The following is a 19,163-nucleotide window of genomic DNA, read 5'->3' on the forward strand; positions in this document are numbered from 1 at the left end:
CAGCACCACAAGCCTGGCACTGTTCAAGTATCCAGAAGGGCCACGCCACCCCACAGTGAATCCTGCCCCTAGGAGAGGAGAAGAGAAGGTACACACCAGTCTGACTGTGGCACCAGCAGTGGGCTGGGGGCAGACATCAGGTCTGACTGCGGCCCCACCCACCAACGCAAGTTATTCAAGACAGCACAGGGGAAGTGTCCTGCAGTTCTTTCCAAAATGATGAAACGGAAGAATTCCCCTCAAAAGAATCTCCAGGAAATAACAACAGCTAACGAACTGATCAAAAAGGATTTAAACAATATAACAGAAAGTGAATTTAGAATAATAGTCATAAAATTAATCGCTGGGCTTCAAAACAGTATAGAGGACAGCAGAGAATCTATTGCTACAGAGATCAAGGGACTAACGAACAGCCAGGAGGAGCTAAAAAATGCTATAAACGAGCTGCAAAATAAAATGGAAATGACCACGGCTCATACTGAAGAGGCAGAGGAGAGAATAGGTGAACTAGAAGATAAAATTATGGAAAAAGAGGAAGCTGAGAAAAAGAGAGATAAAAAAATCCAGGAGTATGAGGGGAAAATTAGAGAACCAAGTGATACACTAAAGATAAAAAATCTACGCATAATTGGTATTCCAGAGGAGGAAGAGAGAGGGAAAGGTGCTAAAGGTGTACTTGAAGAAATAATAGCAGAGAACTTCCCTGAACTGGGGAAGGAAAAAGGCATTGAAATCCAAGAGGCACAGAGAACTCTCTTCAGACGTAACTTGAATCGATCTTCTGCATGACATATCAGAGTGAACTGGCAAAATATAAGGATAAAGAGAAAATTCTGAAAGCAGCTAGGGATAAACACGCTCTAACATATAAAGGGAGACCTGTAAGACTCGTAACCAATCTCTCTACTGAAACTTGGCAGGCCAGAAAGGAATGGCAGGATATCTGCAATGTGATGAACAGAAAAAATATGCAGCTGAGAATCCTTTATCCAGCAAGTCTGTCATTTAGAATAGGAGAGATAAAGGTCTTCCCAAACAAACAAAAACTGAAGGAATTCATCACCACTAAACCAGCCCTACAAGAGATCCTAAGGGGGATTCTGTGAGACAGTACCAGAGACATCGCTACAAGCATGAAACCTACAGACATCACAATGACTCTAAACCCCTATCTTTCTATAATAACACTGAATGTAAATGGACTAAATGCGCCAACCAAAAGACATAGGGTATCAGAATGGATAAAAAACAAGACCCATCTATTTGCTGTCTACAAGAGACTCATTTTAGACCTGAGGACACCTTCAGATTGAAAGTGAGGGGATGGAGAACTATTTATCATGCTACTAGAAGTCAAAAGAAAGCTGGAGTAGCCATACTTATATCAGACAAACCAGACTTTAAATTAAAGGCTGTAACAAGAGATGAAGAAGGGCATTATATAATAATTACAGGGTCTATCCATCAGGAAGAGCTAACAATTATAAATGTCTATGCGCCAAATACGGGAGCCCCCAAATATATAAAACAATTACTCACAAACATAAGCAACCTTATTGATTAAGAATGTGGTAATTGCAGGGGAATTTAACACCCCACTTACAACAATGGTTATATCATCTAGACACACGGTCAACAAAGAAACAAGGGCCCTGAATGAGACATTGGATCAGATGGACTTGACAGAGACATTTAGAACTCTGCATCCCAAAGCAACGGAATATACTTTCTTCTCGAGTGCACACGGGACATTCTCCAAGACAGATCACATACTGGGTCACAAAACAGCCCTTCATAAGTTTACAAGAATTGAAATCATACCATGCATACTTTCAGACCACAATGCTATGAAGCTTTAAATCAACCACAGGAAAAAGTCTGGGAAACCTCCAAAAGCATGGAGGTTAAAGAACACCCTACTAAAGAATGAGTGGGTCAACCAGGCAATTAGAAAAGAAATTTAAAAATATATGTAAACAAAAGAAAATGAAAATACAACAATCCAAACTCTGGGATGCAGCGAAGGCAGTCCTGAGAGGAAAACACATTGCAATCCAGGCCTATCTCAAGAAACAAGAAAAATCCCAAATACAAAATCTAACAGCACAACTAAAGGAAATAGAAGCAGAACAGCAAAGGCAGCCTAAACCCAGCAGAAGAAGAGAAATAATAAAGATAAGAGCAGAAATAAACAATATAGAATCTTAAAAAACTGTAGAGCAGATCAACAAAACCAAGAGTTGGTTTTTTGAAAAAATAAACAAAATTGATAAACCTCTAGCCAGGCTTCTCAAAGAGAAAAGGGAGATGACCCAAATAGATAAAATCATGAATGAAAATGGATTTATTACAACCAATCCGTCAGAGATACAAGCAATTATCAGGGAATACTATGAAAAATTATATGCCAACAAATTGGACAACCTGGAATAAATGGACAAATCCCTAAACACCCACACACTTCCAAAACTCAATCAGGAGGAAATAGAAAGCTTGAACAGACCCATAAGCAGTGAAGAAATTGAATCGGTTATCAAAAATCTCCCAACAAATAAGAGTCCAGGACCAGATGGCCTCCCAGGGGAGTTCTACCAGACGTTTATAGCAGAGATAATACTTATCCTTCTCAAGCTGTTCCAAAAAACAGAAATGGAAGGAAAACTTCTGGACTCATTCTATGAAGCCAGTATTACTTTGATTCCTAAACCAGACAGAGACCCAGTAAAAAAAGAGAACTACAGGCCAATATCCCTGATGAATATGGATGCCAAAATTCTCAATAAGATACTAGCAAATCGAATTCAACAGCTTATAAAAAGAATTATTCACTATGATCAAGTGGGATTCATTCCTGGGATGCAGGGCTGGTTCAACATTAGCAAATCAATCAACGTAATACATCACATTAATAAAAGAAAAGATAAGAACCGTATCATCCTGTCAATCGATGCAGAAAAGGCATTTGACAAAATTCAGCATCCTTTCTTAATAAAAACCCTCGAGAAAGTCAGGATAGAAGGAACATACTTAAACATCATAAAAGCCATTTACGAAAAGCCCACAGCTAATATCATCCTCAGTGGGGAAAAACTGAGAGCTTTTTCCCTGAGATCAGGAACATGACAGGGATGCCCACTCTCACTGCTGTTGTTTAACATAGTGTTGGAAGTTCTAGCATCAGCAATCAGACAACAAAAGGAAATCAAAGGCATCCAAATTGGCAAAGATGAAGTTAAGCTTTCACTTTTTGCAGATGACATGATATTATACATGGAAAATCCGATAGACTGCACCAAAAGTCTGCTAGAACTTATACATGAATTTAGCAAAGTTGCAGGATACAAAATCAATGTACAGAAATCAGTTGCATTCTTATACACTAATAATGAAGCAACAGAAAGACAAATAAAGAAACTGATCCCATTCACAATTACACCAAGAAGCATAAAATACCTAGGGATAAATCTAACCAAAGATGTAAAAGATCTGTATGCTGAAAACAATAGAAAGCTTATGTAGGAAACTGAAGAAGACATAAAGAAATGGAAAAACATTCTGTGCTCATGGATTGGAAGTATAAATATTGTCAAAATGTCAATACTACCCAAAGCTATCTACACATTCAATGCAATCCCAATCAAAATTGCACCAGCATGCTTCTCAAAGCTAGAACAAGCAATCCTAAAATTCATATGGAACCACAAAAGGCCCCGAATAGCCAAAGTAATACTGAAGAAGAAGACCAAAGCAGGAGGCATCACAATCCCAGACTTTATCCTCTACTACAAAGCTGTCATCACCAAGACAACATGGTATTGGCACAAAAAACAGACACATAGACCAATGGAATAGAGTAGAGACTCCAGAATTAGACCCACAAAAGTATGGTCAACTAATCTTTGACAAAGCAGGAAAGAATATCCAATGGAAAAAAGACAGTCTCTTTAACAAATGGTGCTGGGAGAACTGGACAGCAACATGCGGAAGATTGAAACTAGACCACTTTCTCACACCATTCACAAAAATAAACTCAAAATGGATAAAGGACCTGAATGTGAGACAGGCAAACATCAAAACCCTAGAGGAGAAAGCAGGAAAAGACCTCTCTGACCTCAGCCGCAGAAATTTCTTACTTGACACATCCCCAAAGGCAAGGGAATTAAAAACAAAAATGAACTACTGGGACCTTATGAAGATAAAAAGCTTCTGCACAGCAAAGGAAACAACCAACAAAACTAAAAGGCGACCAATGGAATGGGAAAAGATATTTGCAAATGACATATCAGACAAAGGGCTAGTATCCAAAATCTATAAAGAGCTCACCAAACTCCACACCTGAAAAACAAATAACCCAGTGAAGAAATGGGTAGAAAACATGAATAGACACTTCTCTAAAGAAGACATCCTGATGGCCAACAGGCACATGAAAAGATGCTCAATGTCGCTCCTCATCAGGGAAATACAAATCAAAACCATACTCAGATATCACCTCATGCCAGTCAGAGTGGCCAAAATGAACAAATAAGGAGACTATAGATGCTGGAGAGGATGTGGAGAAATGGGAACCCTCTTGCACTGTTGGTGGGAATGCAAATTGGTGCAGCCGCTCTGGAAAGAGTGTGGAGGTTCCTCAAAAAATTAAAAATAGACCTACCCTATGACCCAGCAATAGCACTGCTAGGAATTTACCCAAGGGATACAGGAGTACTGATGCATAGGGGCACTTGTACCCCAATATTTATAGCAGCACTCTCAACAATAGCCAAATTATGAAAAGAGCCTAAACGTCCATCAACTGATGAATGGATAAAGAAATTGTGGTTTATATACACAATGGAGTACTACGTGGCAATGAGAAAGAATGAAATATGGCCCTTTGTAGCAACGTGGATGGAACTGGAGAGTGTTATGCTAAGTGAAATAAGCCATACAGAGAAAGACGGATACCATATGGTTTCACTCTTATGTGGATCCTGAGAAACTTAACAGAAACCCATGGGGGAGGGGAAGGAAAATAAAAAGAGGTTAGAGTGGGTGAGAGCCAAAGCATAAGAGACTCATAAAAACTGAGAACAAACTGAGGTTGATGGGTGGTGGGAGGGAGGGGAGGGTGGGTGATGGGTATTGAGGAAGACACCTTTAGGGATGAGCACTGGGTGTTGTATGGAAACCAATTTGACAATAAATTTCATATATTGAAAAAAAATGTCTCACACTGATAGAAAGATTCTTGCTTTTATTTATTCATCCAAGTAACTGCTTTCACACTGCAGGTTAAGAATGCCTTCTTTTCGGGGCACCTGGGTGGCGCAGTCGGTTAAGCGTCCGACTTCAGCCAGGTCACGATCTCACGGTCCGTGAGTTCGAGCCCCGCGTCAGGCTCTGGGCTGATGGGTCAGAGCCTGGAGCCTGCTTCCGATTCTGTGTCTCCCTCTCTCTCTGCCCCTCCCCCGTTCATGCTCTGTCTCTCTCTGTCCCAAAAATAAATAAAAAACTTTGAAAAAAAAAATTAAAAAAAAAAAAAGAATGCCTTCTTTTCGTTAATAAAAAGTATTTATTTTACCCAATCAGCTTTCAAAAGACCAGTCTTTCTCAAGACAATGATAAGGTGAATTAATAAATCCTAATATCTCTGGAATAGTCCAGTTATTCTATGAAAAAGAACAAAGTTAATAATGTTATTTGTCTTTGAAAGGTTGGTAAGAAGATCAATGAATGAATGAATAGCAATTTATCATACACTTTGAAAGGCTAATGCATACCTGAAAAGTTCCATAGCTTTCTCTTTCTTCTGTACTTCAAGTCAACTCAATACTCTGTTAGCTATATAACACCCTTCTGGTCTAAATTCCAGAAATGTGAGGGGTTTTCCCCCAACCCTAACCTCTTGAGAAATGTCAGGCAATAGAAGTAAGAAAGAGAAACTATTCAAAGATTGAAAAATGAAACTTTGAGCACTGTTCTAGAGGTGGTGATAAGGCCAGAAGCAAGAACAGGGTCAGCCTGTCTTTGCAATTCTGGCTGATTTGAACAGAAGAACTAAAGAGGATGAAATCAAAAGAAATGATAAATGAACACACTAATTACTTTCTAGTGTCCTCATGTATAATTTCAAAAGAAATCTGTCTTTAAATGGCATTGAGTATGGGATCAAGTGAATACACAGTAACACTAAAAAGCAATCAATGTCTGTTACCCACCCACCTCCTCCTCTTATACCTGTATCTTAAAAAACTTATGTCTTAAAAATATATATTTTTTTGGTAATGACTTTTTTTAAGACTACCATTTGAGTATGCATTGTTTCCTCATTACATCTCTGAGTTTCCATAATTTATCAAAAAGGATATGTGAGTTAGTTGGTGAAAGAATGGGCTTAGTCTCCTATTTCAGTCCTTAAGAAATGAATCATTATCTGAGTGAAGTGAGGATGTCTTAAGGTTTTGCTTAAATCATTGTAACTACTGGTCATACCTTTATTACAGAGTAATCTTCATTTAGGAATAGATCACAGACACAGCAACTAGTCTGAATCAATACTAAAAGTCAAAGATACTGAGTTTTTCAGGAAGAATTTGATGTTTCATTTTTTGAAAACCCAACAGAACTGCTTAAGAACTTGAAAAATCTTTTTGATTTTTGGGGGTCCACAATAATTAAAGGAAGTTAAAGCCATTTTCCATATACTCCCCACCCCTGTAGCAATTGTTCTTTTAGTTTAATACTTTTTATTTATTTTTGTTTGGTACAAAATATCAGGGACCCCACTAAGTTTTATTACAATTCTATGAATATATTGCAAGTTCAGGCTAGGTGGTTGGATTTGCATCACACCCTGATGTTCTAAAGTTGTAGGCAGGGTAAATGATATATATTCTTAACTCTAATCTACCCAGAAACAAATGACATTTGGGGCAGATCCTGGTCAAAAAGGTAACCGAACTTTTGTTTTGATTAGAAACGGAAAGAGAGAAATAGACAAGTATAGAGGTTGCTGTTTCCTTTGTGACATCACATAGCTTTATATGCCTATGACCCACCAATGGAATTTTTAAAAAAATAAGAAACATACGTCTGTGAGTTGTGATTACAGATGTGCTTAAATCCTATTAAATGTTTTTTTTTAAGTTGGCCTAATAAGTTATACCATATCTAATTATAAACTGAAAATATCTATGAAATTTTAAGAAAGCCTTGTGTCAGATATTTCTTAAAATGAAATTTAAGAATTTCATATATGGATAGTAGATGTCAAGGATGAGGAATCAAAAATAATACCCAAAATATCTGTCAGCTAGCACAAATAGGGGAGAGCTCCATGGGAAGATCAGTAGATAAGAACCCAAATTTTGATTGCAGGAATATGGCATCAGAAGTTACTCATCCACAGAACCCCTATCACCCAATCCCACCTAGCTTGTATTTTTCTCTTTGTACTATTCTCTATCCACACTGGCCTTCAGTTTCCTGCCTCAGGTATTTTGCACTTTCTGTTTTTTCTGTCAAAACCATTCTTCTCAAATATACTTGATTCTACTCATCCACCTCACCTTTCAGGTATCAATTTACATATTATCCCCTCAGAGACCCTGCTTAAATATCATATTCTAATTAGCTTCCCACTCCCTTTTATTCACTATGACAGCAAACATTGTTTTGTTGCCAGCATAGCAATTCTTGCCGTCTGTAATTATTTTCTTTCTTTATTTTCCTAATAATTGTTTAAACCTCGCTCCCACTGCACTATAAACTTTAGAAGGCAGAGACTTTGCCTAACTTGCTAACTTTTATATCTGGAAACTTGTATCTAAAAGGAGTTCCACAGATATGTGTTCAATGAATGAGTATGCATATGAATTAGACCCTAATATGAAACTGACCAAGTGGTATGGTTCCATATATCAAAAAGCTTAGTACCTTTAGCACAATGTTCCCTACATAAGTAAAGGCATTGTTATAGGTATCTCCTATTCCAGAAAAATGACCTGTAAGCCTATTTATTTCCTGTTTTCTCTCTGAATTTTGAATTCTCTATGATATTTGAAATATATTTTTCTTTTGTATTTTTGGGGTTGCGAACTTTTAAAAATATATATTTTATTTTTGTAAGAACATTTACCATGAGACCTACTTTCTTAAAACCTTTTAAATGTATAATATGTTATTGTTGACTAAGGGTACAATGTTGTAAAGCAGATCGTGGGAGCTTATTCATCTTACTTAACTGAAACTTTGTGCCTATTTTTTAGTCACTCTCCATTTTTCCCTGCTCCCAGTCCCACTCTTTGATTTTATAAATTTGACTATCTTAGATACCTCATATAGGGGGATTATGCAGCATTTGTTTTTCTATGACTACCTTATTTCACTCAGCATAAAGTCGTCATGGTTCATCCATGTTGTAGAATGTGACAGACTCCCTTCCTTTTTAAGGTCCAATAATATTCCCTGCACATATATATCACATTTTCTTTATCCATTCAACTGTCAGTAGATATTCAGGTTACATACATATCTTGGCTATTGTGAATAATGCTGTATTAAACATAAGAGTGAAAGAGATCTCTTCAGGATACTGATTTCAGTTATTTTGGATAAATACTCTGAAGTGGGATTGCTGGATCATATGATAGTTCAAGTTTTTAATTTTGTTTGAAATCTTCATGCTGTCTACGCAAGTCTCTTGCCCTTGATAGTTTCTTTGGAGAATGGTGCGATGCGGGATTACAAAATTCTTTATGAGAATTCCATAGAATCCACTGTTTCTGGATCAAAGAGACCCAAGAACCTTCATAGCTCCATTTTTAAGAGGTATTTTATTTCTAACACTTAGAGATAAAGAGAAAGAGAACAAGGCCCTCTCTCTGTTTCCTATTCTTAACATTGCAACTAGATATGCAAACCACTATTTTCAGTTTCTAATTGTCATTTGTACTATTTTTGATCCCCTGACACAGGTAAAGGGAGAGATTAGCTATGAGGGAGCACTAAAAACTCAAAGTTTTCATTAGCAACTCAAGCCAAGCCAGTATCCATCACATCATAATTTGTCTATCGGGCCTTGGAGGGGTGAGATTAATTATGTCACTGAATGACTTGGTTCCTGGCTTTAGGCCATCTTCTTCTTCAAAAAAAACAGGGATTGAGGCGCCTGGGTGGCTCAGTCGGTTGAGCATCTGACTTCGGCTCAGGTCATGATCTCACGGTTCGTGGGTTTGTGGGTTCGAACCCCACATCAGGCTCTGTGCTGACAGCATAGAGCCTGGAGCCTGCTTCGGATCCTGTGTCTCCCTCTCTATCTGCTCCTCCCCCAGTCATGCTCTCTCTCTCTCTCTCTCCTTCAAAAATAAATTAAAAAAAATAAAAAAAAAAAACAGGGATTATGCTAATAGGGTACGTGGATTGAATTTTAGCACTAATTATTTTCCTTCACCTGACCTTTGGGGGATGTCAGTATTCTGACATCACATATAGGGTATGTTTTATTCACTAGTTGCTAATTATAATAAAATATAGTTTCTGAAATCTGATCATCTGATACCTCTTATTGCACTTCAAAGAGTAGAAGTTCTTTTTTGTTTGAATATCCTTATTTTTATTGAGAAAGTATATATTCAGATGTTGGTTTTCATCATCTAACCCTCTGCTGAAATTATTCCTTCTGTGGTTAGCTCAGAATGATATGATATATTGGTAGACCAAGCAGTATTTAATGCTGCTGATCATGTGCTTGGCAACAAGAAAAACCAGAAATAAAGGATCATATAACAAATCCTACAATCCTGGGGTCAAGTTACCATGGTTATGTCTTCTAAGTATATACCGGCAGTAATTTTCCTCCTTCCAAATTCACACAGTTTTTTCAAGAACTTTCTATTTCTAGTGGCTGTATTCAACTATTTTTCACTACTTTGTAGAAAAAAAAAAATGTCAGTGAGAAAGAAATAGGATAGCCACCTATTCATCATGCTTATTTACTCCATTTGGTTATTCTGCCAAACTTAGTCACAGCTGTCACTAAAGATGGAATTTTTTATCCCTGAGATTTTTGTCAATATCTTTGGGAGAAATCATTTGATTGTGACATACTTCTTAAAAAGTATTTATATATCTTCAGTCATCTCTAACATTTGTCACATGCAACTTTACTGCATGTAGTTATCTCTGAATTTTATTCAAATTACTTGATGCTAAGAGTTTTTATTTGACCTGTAGCTCCCAAATTAGATAGACTTTTGAAAATGAGATAAGCTTGCATGTATTAGTAATTTTTATTTTTGTGTGTGGTAAAGAATAATTGAAATTTAGAGCTAATATTTACATCTTTTTGTTTGATGCACATCTTTGAACAAATCTTTCAATATCAGTTCTTTTCTCAAGGACGTAAACTTGCCTTTTCCTCTTTGAAGCAGTTCTAACTTTAATCGTCAGCATCTTCCATATAGCAATTTCCCCCAAAATATGAGACTGGCACACAGTTTACATATATGCAATGACTGATAAAAATAAGTTGGATATTATGTTAGTACACCCTGCATACTTTTAGCATAATGATGGTAATTGTCTCATGATGCAATATATCACACCTTAAATTCTAAGATAAATTTTTAAAACTTGAAACTACCTCATATTTTAATTAGGCAGCTTCCAGTTCACTAATCCCAATACTTTGTCTCTTTTGCTCAGTACAAATGATTGACTTACTTTAGTTTACGTTTTTTTAGTGAACTTTCTACTTTTCCCCCCACATTAACTTGATTTTGAAATTCCTCCAATTCTCTTGCAAAAATGAATCTCATTTTTTTTAAATGACTCTGAATTTTATTAGGTCTTATTTTCATATATGTTCTGTTATATCCAGAGCCAACATCTTCTACAGCCATCCTGTTGCTGATTTCTATGTTAAAGAAAACATCTAATATACACACTTATTTTGATCCAAGGCTCTCTCTTTTGTTTTCCCTGAGTGCTTGTGTATACATGTGTGCATGTACACACACACACACACACACACACACACACACACAATAACAAAACAAATACATAAAAATAACCAACTGGCTTTTTCTTCTTTCTGACTGTCCACCAGATCAGTTACTAATGGCAAGGTTAATAAGTCATTGAATGCTCTATAAGGCAAAGACAATAAAGATATGCCTACAACAAACACCATATCTACTGCTGAAGAGATGTACCAGGCTTATTTTCTTCACCTTTTACACAAGAAAATGTGCATTTACCAAGATAAACATTAGTATTAAATCTAAAATCTTATTTTCAGAATTAGTAAACTTAATTATTATGAGCTTCTAAACAGCCAAAACAGGAACAAAAGGATTTTCCTTTAGGTTCTCTCTCCCTTTTTTAAATTAACTATCCCTCTTAGACAATTCATTCAAGTTTCCTTTTTAAAAGCATTAACTAGCCCTGGGGAACCTGGGTGGCTTAGTTGGTTAAGTGTCCTACTCTTGATTTCAGCTCAGGTCTTGATCTCCCCGTTCGTGAGTTTGAGCCCTGCATCAGGCTCTGCACTGACAGTGTGGAGGCTGCTTGGGATTCTCCCTCTTCCTTTCTGTCACTTCCATGCTTTCTCTCTCAAAAAATTAAATAAATAAATAAATAAATAAATAAATAAATAAATAAATAAATAAAAATGCAAGCATTAACAAGCCCTTAAGCAAGGTAAATAAAGGAGAGCATATGTAATTTGAAAATCTCAGAAGATGAATATAGTACGCACTCTCTCCTCAGTTGAGAACCATGGTCCCAAAACATTCTGGCACAAAGGAGTCATGGTCACCCTGTATTTTTCTTCTTCTTCCTGACTTTCAGTTGTCTGTCTCTAAATTTACCCTAAGGTTAGATGTGAAATACAAAGGGAAAAAAGTCCTATATTTTTAAGTGAAGTATTATGTGGTTTTAGCATTTGTGTTGCAACTATTGCAAAAAAGCCAGCAGTCTTTTTTTTTTTTTTTTTTAACCAGCATTCCTAAGATAACCAAGAAGAGGCACAAAGGACAAATCCTTACATCTACTGCCCCAGTTTCACTTCTTTGCCTTCTATATATTTCCCCTAAGTAATTACGATATAAATGCATTCATTTGTTATTGTTGATAACAGAATTTCCGGAGATTACAGGCTGCTCAAAGGAAAGAGAAAGATGATGAGGAGCTAATAACAAAGGATCAGAAGTTATGAACAGATAGATGTCAGGAGTTCGCAAGTTCTGCAAAAAAAAAAATAAATAAATAAAGTCATCAATTTTTCTTTTATAGTTAGTTAGCCTTCCCAATAGCATTAGAGATTTGCTAGGTCAATAACATCTTGACTTAAGGTGACATGACTGGGCAGATGAAAGTGTATCATGTAGTTCACTGTAATTTGTCTACAAATTACTATACAATGGCATTAAGGTTTCAAAAGTCTCTCCTCTATGGTTTTTAAATATTATTCTCAGAGAAGTTTCTATATGCTTTTCTGAGGTAATGACAGTGCTTTCAAGTTTTAGAGACATTTCTGTATTATTTCAAAAATGGTAATTTCTGATTTTCTATAAAAGGATTTTTACTACATTATGCAAGAACATCTCATTATTGCTTTGCATTTGCCACCACTAAATTTTCCTACCTTCCTTCTTTATGTTGAACTGCTTTCAAATTAGTAACATTTTTGAAGAAGAATTTTGCTTCTTCAAGTTCAATCATCCTTAAGTACAGTTGTGTGTGTGTGTGTTTTCAGCAAGCTCTAATATTTTTCTCTTTCAAATTTTACTTCATATGGGATAGCAAGCTGGCTTTGCAGAGTGCTTTTTCTCTCATTTCTCTTTTTTGACTTCAGCTGCTTACATCTTGATGGACCAAACTACTTGTCACTCACAGTTCACAATTTGAAAGAGAAAGCAATTATAGGACCCGCCCCCCACCCCGCCCCACCACAACAGTTCCATATACAGCTAGTGACATATCCCTTTGCTTATTGTCCAATAATGCAAGTATTAATCATCAAACTCATGACATGTATGGAAACCTTACTGAGATATATACAGAATACATTGTTAGTTCCCCTCCTGAATTTCCTACTTTCCTACAAGTCAATCTACTTTCACATATGGCATATCTCACTGATTTTTGTTTATAAACAAAACATTGATTTTGGTGAAAAGAGGTTTTGTACCATTTTATGATGGGTGACAAATTCTATACTACAAGGTCAGTCAAATATCTTAATTTCATTTCACAGAATCTTGCGTTTATACTTTACTCATGCTTTATCCCCCTGTTTAACTTATCCCCCTGTTTTGCTTGTACCAGAAGAATCCTCATAACTTCTCCAAACCAATTTTTCTATCCCCCCAGGTCTCCTGGATCTTTGGCAGCCAGCACCAAGAGATCACTGACTTCTTGAAACTGCTGAAGAAACTCACCATTGTCACACTTTGCACATATAGTATAAACGACCTAGTTTTAGTAATTAACTCAATTACAGGATCCTTCATTTCTGTAACTTTGTTTACTTTTACCTGTACAGTATATATGAGCAGCATCCACTAAATGTGAACTAGATTAATCTATTTAAATAAATTACTTTCTAACATTATTTTCTGGAGTAAAAGCTACCAACTTTAAACTTTTGTACCATATCTAATTGCTCAATCTATAATCTAAACCCTTCACAAATGTTACAAGAGATGGAAAAGGTAAAGTACAAAATGTCTTAAAGCTCTTCAAGGCATCATGTCTGTTTACAGGGTTATATAGCATCCTTCAAGATTTTACAGTTTTATGAGATTCTCTAATATCTAAGGAGGGAGCCCTCACCACTTAGATTCTATTGTAGTGATAACACAGATATAATGGATACTGAGTTCCTTCAAAAGAATGTTCTAAAGAAATAACTTATTTGGTTTCACTTTTCAAATACAAAATAAAGAGGATAAATCAAGCAAAATTATGCTACACAATGATGAATATGACTCAGAGTTTTTAAATCTTCTGATTTATACATAATGTAGAAAATTGATTAGAATGATTGTCACAGATTAAATTCTCCTATGGGCGGCAAACCCTAAATGCCCTTCAAATCCTCATAAGAATTCTGAAAGGCATGAGTGGGGAACTCATGTTCAGTGATGATAATAACATTCCAAGGCCACAGAGATAAATGGAGCAGCTAAGATTAAACAAAGTTTAACCTATTCTAAATCCCATTTCCTTTGCGCTATTCTCAAACTGTGCAAATAAAATCTTGACTTAAGTAAAAGAATGGGTATTTTTTACTTCTGTTGCATTTACTAAACAATTTAAATAAATAAAATATAAATCTGCAACACTCCAAAAACTACCAAATGGAATATGCAGAAATTTAAGAAATATATTAACTTTCATTATGCTCCCTCCTTTTACTTGTCATGCTTATAATTGCTCAATGAGTCAAGGACAACAGAATACACACAAGACTAGCTAGGCAGCAATAGGCAGAGAGCTAAGGTTTATAAAAATAAAAAAAATAAAAAAAAATAAAAAAATGAACAGAATCCTAGCCCAAATGTACAGAAGTGAAGCAGGTATTGGTTTGGCTAATTTGGCTAGACTGTAGAACATCACCCTGTATTCAATAAATAAAGTCATAAAAGAAAAAAAAATAGGTTAGTTGATAAATGATAATAAATAAACACAGGATAAATTAAAAGTTGCCAGATATTCTGATATTACAGTATCAAGATGCCTTTCTCACCCACCCACCTCCAACCAGGGTTTGCTAGGGAGCTCATCACTTAAATGGTTCTCAAGAGTGATATTTTACCTGTGCCAGGTGTCCACACCCCAGTATAGTTGCAACATCAGAAAATGGACTTTATGGGGATATTAAGCTATATGTGAAAGCATGAAACAAAAATAATTAGAGCCTACTTAATGCACTTTATAAATTTTGTGTAGGGTTGGGTTACCTGTGCTTCGAAGCTGGAGAGCTGCTAGAAACTCTGGCATCATACCTTTCTCCATCCCTCACCCTATATCTCTCTTTACTCATTTGCTTCAATTGCCTCTTGAGATCATCTTTTTCTCCTCCCTAAACTGTAAGTCAAGACACAGCAGCTCATAACACACTTGCATGTGCCATGGAAACGGTTTTCTTCCTCTTTCTCTCTTTCTTTTCCTATTGATTTTGTGTTAAAATTACTGAAAAAGAGACTCTTACCCAACTTTGAAAAATTTTACCCATTCTGATCCTGTTTACCATTGGTGAGATCATATATATACAACTATGGCTGCAGGAGCCTTTCCTAAAAACAGGGGTGAATTACAGAACTCTTGTAAACTAGAAGACACTCAGTTTTCAGGTTGAGTAGTCTACCCTTGCAAGGAGGAAAGGCATCAGACACTATGGAACCAAATTTGTAAGAACACAATTCACAAACCTCAGCTTATTTAGTTTTATTGGATATTTATCTGGCAGGATAAATGCAACAATTACTTATTCAAATAACTCTCTTCTGATAGGCTTATGATTTATCAATAACTGACAAAAGGTATAAAAGGGACTATGATACATATCAAAACATTAGTAGTGGTTATCTTCAGGTGTGACAGATAAGTTTTTGCATAATTTTTGATACAATTTATCTCTGCTTTCTAAATATTTTATACTGACTATGTACAACTTTTTAAAATATATAAAACAAAAGATTATATACATTTTGATATATACATACACAAACACATGTATACAAATTATATCAAGATGTACATAACCCTTAAACTATATAATATATATTCTTTTATTTAATTTACTTTAAAGTAACAACACTCCACTTTCCCATTCATGAATACATAGAAGCAATGCCTCCCTTTTCTAGAATATTTCAGCACTAAACACTCATCTCTGAACAGTGCTCCAAGGTCTACTTCTTTTAATAAGGCCTATGCCAGAATCTAAAACCATGGAAGAACATGTTTGAAAGCCTTTCCTGGTAGGTTTGTATTAAAGAACACTTAGATCTAGGGGAATTTTTTCTTTAATGTTAAATCTTCATCCATTCTGTAACATCTGAGGTATGTTTCAATGATGATATTCAATCTTAGAAAATGCATGAGCTAAAAAGTTTGTCTTGCATGAAAACTATGTTATCTCTTCACCTGCCATTTAGTGCAGCTGTGACATTCAGGTGGGAGGCAAAAATAAGAGGAAAAAATTCTTCCTGGCTTGCCCCATCTTCCCCTCTCCCTGCACCCACTTATATTCAGCAATATTCCATACATTTAGTTGAGAAACAAAACCAAATGCTTTTTAAAAAAACAGATAATCTAGTTGAAACGTGTGTGAAGCACAAAAGCAGAGGTTACTAACATAATGATGGTCCTATAACAGGCAATGCATTGTGAATATTCTTGAAACTTTGGTGCTTGAGTCTAACATTTTTCACGAATCTTACTTTCGTGATGGTCAATCCACCAGCTTTTCAAATTGCAGTAAAAACTATCTATGAAGGTATTCAGTGGATTGATGAATGATGCTAAAATGCCCTAGATAAGTTTGATGATGAGAAGTTTTCACCTCTAAACATCAGCCAATTCCTGAACTACATAACCATAACGTATTCATTCAGATAAAAAAGCCTAATTAACTATGAATCTATACACGTGTAGTATTATATATATTATGCAGATGGTTTCTAAAAAATAAAAGAAAATAAACTTCTTGTATAATGGAATTTCTTTGCACTCTACTATTTTGACACAGAATATCAAATCATGAATTTGAAAAAAGCACAAAATATTACATATGTTCCTAAACCTACTGCTACCATAATTGCTTCTCTTTCTGCCGGAAGTAAATGTGATCCACAAAGCCATATCATTTTCACAAAATGTTGTTGGCTTCTTAAAATATTATTTCTGTCCATTAATTTTAAGGAACAACTTAATATATAATTAGAGAAGCCATGCTAAAATGTTAATAAATGACATATTACTATATTAATGTAACATAATACATAATATTAATATACAACTAGAAAAGTCACATTCAGGCTGATAAACAGTAAAACATCAAAGTAAAGGACTTTTACTTTGACTTATGCACAGTCAATGGATACCTAACTCTCTCGATCTGAAAGTTGTAAAGAATTTCTGCTTTAATTTTGGAAAAAAAGATGGCCTTTGGAGTCTGTCCCTGAGTCAAATCATAGTACCACACTCAGCCACTGAGTGATTCCAAGCATGTTATTTACTATATTGCCACTCAAAGTTTCATCTAAAACTTTTATAGGACATTGTAATAGATACTTTTTAAGTTATCACGGAGATTAAATAACACTGTATAGCACAATTGTACAGAATAATGTCTTCAAAAATGTATAGTTTTGTTTCTTTTCTCAGTAAAAAAATATGTTACTGTTCATTAAAGAAATCCAATACAACTCTAGATGATAGGCCATTTGCATCCTATTTATTTATATTATTTTACATGTTTTATAAATATATGTTTATTAAATTAAATATTAATATTAAAATATTACTTATTTTTATTGTTTAAGGGAGGCTATTTTTTTGTCTCAGGGGCCAATGATATTTAGATAAATAGTAATGGGATATTTCATGTTAATGTCTGAGAAGACAATATTGTAAAAAATGCACATTTTCCAGAAATTAATTTATCAATTTCCCCAAATTATACTCAAAATACAGCAGTTTTTTTCATTAGACTGATAACCTGAGTTTAAACTTTTCATGGGAAGTACAAAGTACCAGGAATAGAAGGACTCAGTTGGGAGTATTACTCGGTATCAAAAAATGTTATACAAGTATAATAATTAAAACAGCAATGTATTGTTGGAGGATTAGAAAAAATATAATAGTGAATCATGAAAGAGCAGCAAGAAATAAACATGTGCATATATTCATACTCAGTGTGTGACAAAAGTGATGTTCCAGAAAAGAGATTAAATAAATAATCTAAGCACACCTGAAATCTTAAAATGCGCATCTTTCTCACACTATACTTAAAAACAAAAATAAATTCCAAATGGATAAAAGAACTTAGAGAATTTTTTTAAGTTTAATTATTTATTTTGAGACAAAGGTTGAGGGGGGGGGTAGGGGAGGGGCAGAGAGAGGAAGAGAGAGAGATAATCCCAAACAGGCTTTGCACTGTTGGGGCGGAGCCCAGTGTGGGGTTCAAACCCACAAACCATGAGATCATGACCTGGGCTGAAACCAAGAGTCAGACACCTAACTGACTGAGCCACCCTGTCGCCCCCAAATGGATAAAAGAACTTAAATGTAAAAGGCATAGCTGTAAATATTTTCAAGGACAATATAGAGAAAGTATCTTTGCAACCTTAGAGTAAGAATTTATTTAACAAGCTATAACACATGTATACTCTACAGGAAAAAAATGGATAACTCAAATCTATTAGAATAAAATTCTTATTTTAGTTTAAAAATACAATAAAGAGGTAATACATGTAAATTTTGGGAAAGCATTTCCATCACATAACTGACTGACACTAGTGTTAATTCAGAGGAAGGTGTATTGGATGGGATACAGAGAGCACATCTAAGATAGGTCATAGATGTTTATAAAGCTCTAATTCTTCAAGTGGCAATAATCAAATGAACAATTAATTTAATCATTATGCTGTGAACTGTTCATAAAGACCTTATACAATCTTTTGTATGTCACTTAAAAATAAAAATAAAAATAAATTTTACCAACAAATAAAATCTATGACTTAAAAAAAAAAAAGTTAGGGAAAACCTTCATGAGACTGTATTTGGCAAAGATTTCTAGGATAAGACACTAAAAGCAAAGGCAACAAAAATAAACATAGATAACTGGACTACATCAAAACACATCAACAATCTGATAAAGGGTCAAAGTCCAGAAAATATGAAGAACACCTATAACTCAACAATAACAACAAACAACCTGATTAAAAAGTGGGAAAGGGGGAGCCTGGGTGTCTCAGTTGGTTAAGCGTCTGACTTAGGCTCAGGGCATCATCTCATGCTTTGTGAGTTTGAGTCTCACATCAGGCTCTGTGCTGACAGCTCAGAACCTGGAGCCTATTTCAGATTCTGTGTGTGTATCTCTGTGTCCCTCCCCTGCTTGCACTCTCTCTCTCTCTCAGAAAAAAAAAAAAAAAAAAAAAAAAAAAAAC

This window comes from Puma concolor, chromosome A3, assembly GCF_028749965.1.
Source record: "Puma concolor isolate L17-30 chromosome A3, mPumCon1.1.hap2, whole genome shotgun sequence".
Classification (NCBI taxonomy): Eukaryota; Metazoa; Chordata; class Mammalia; order Carnivora; family Felidae; genus Puma; species Puma concolor.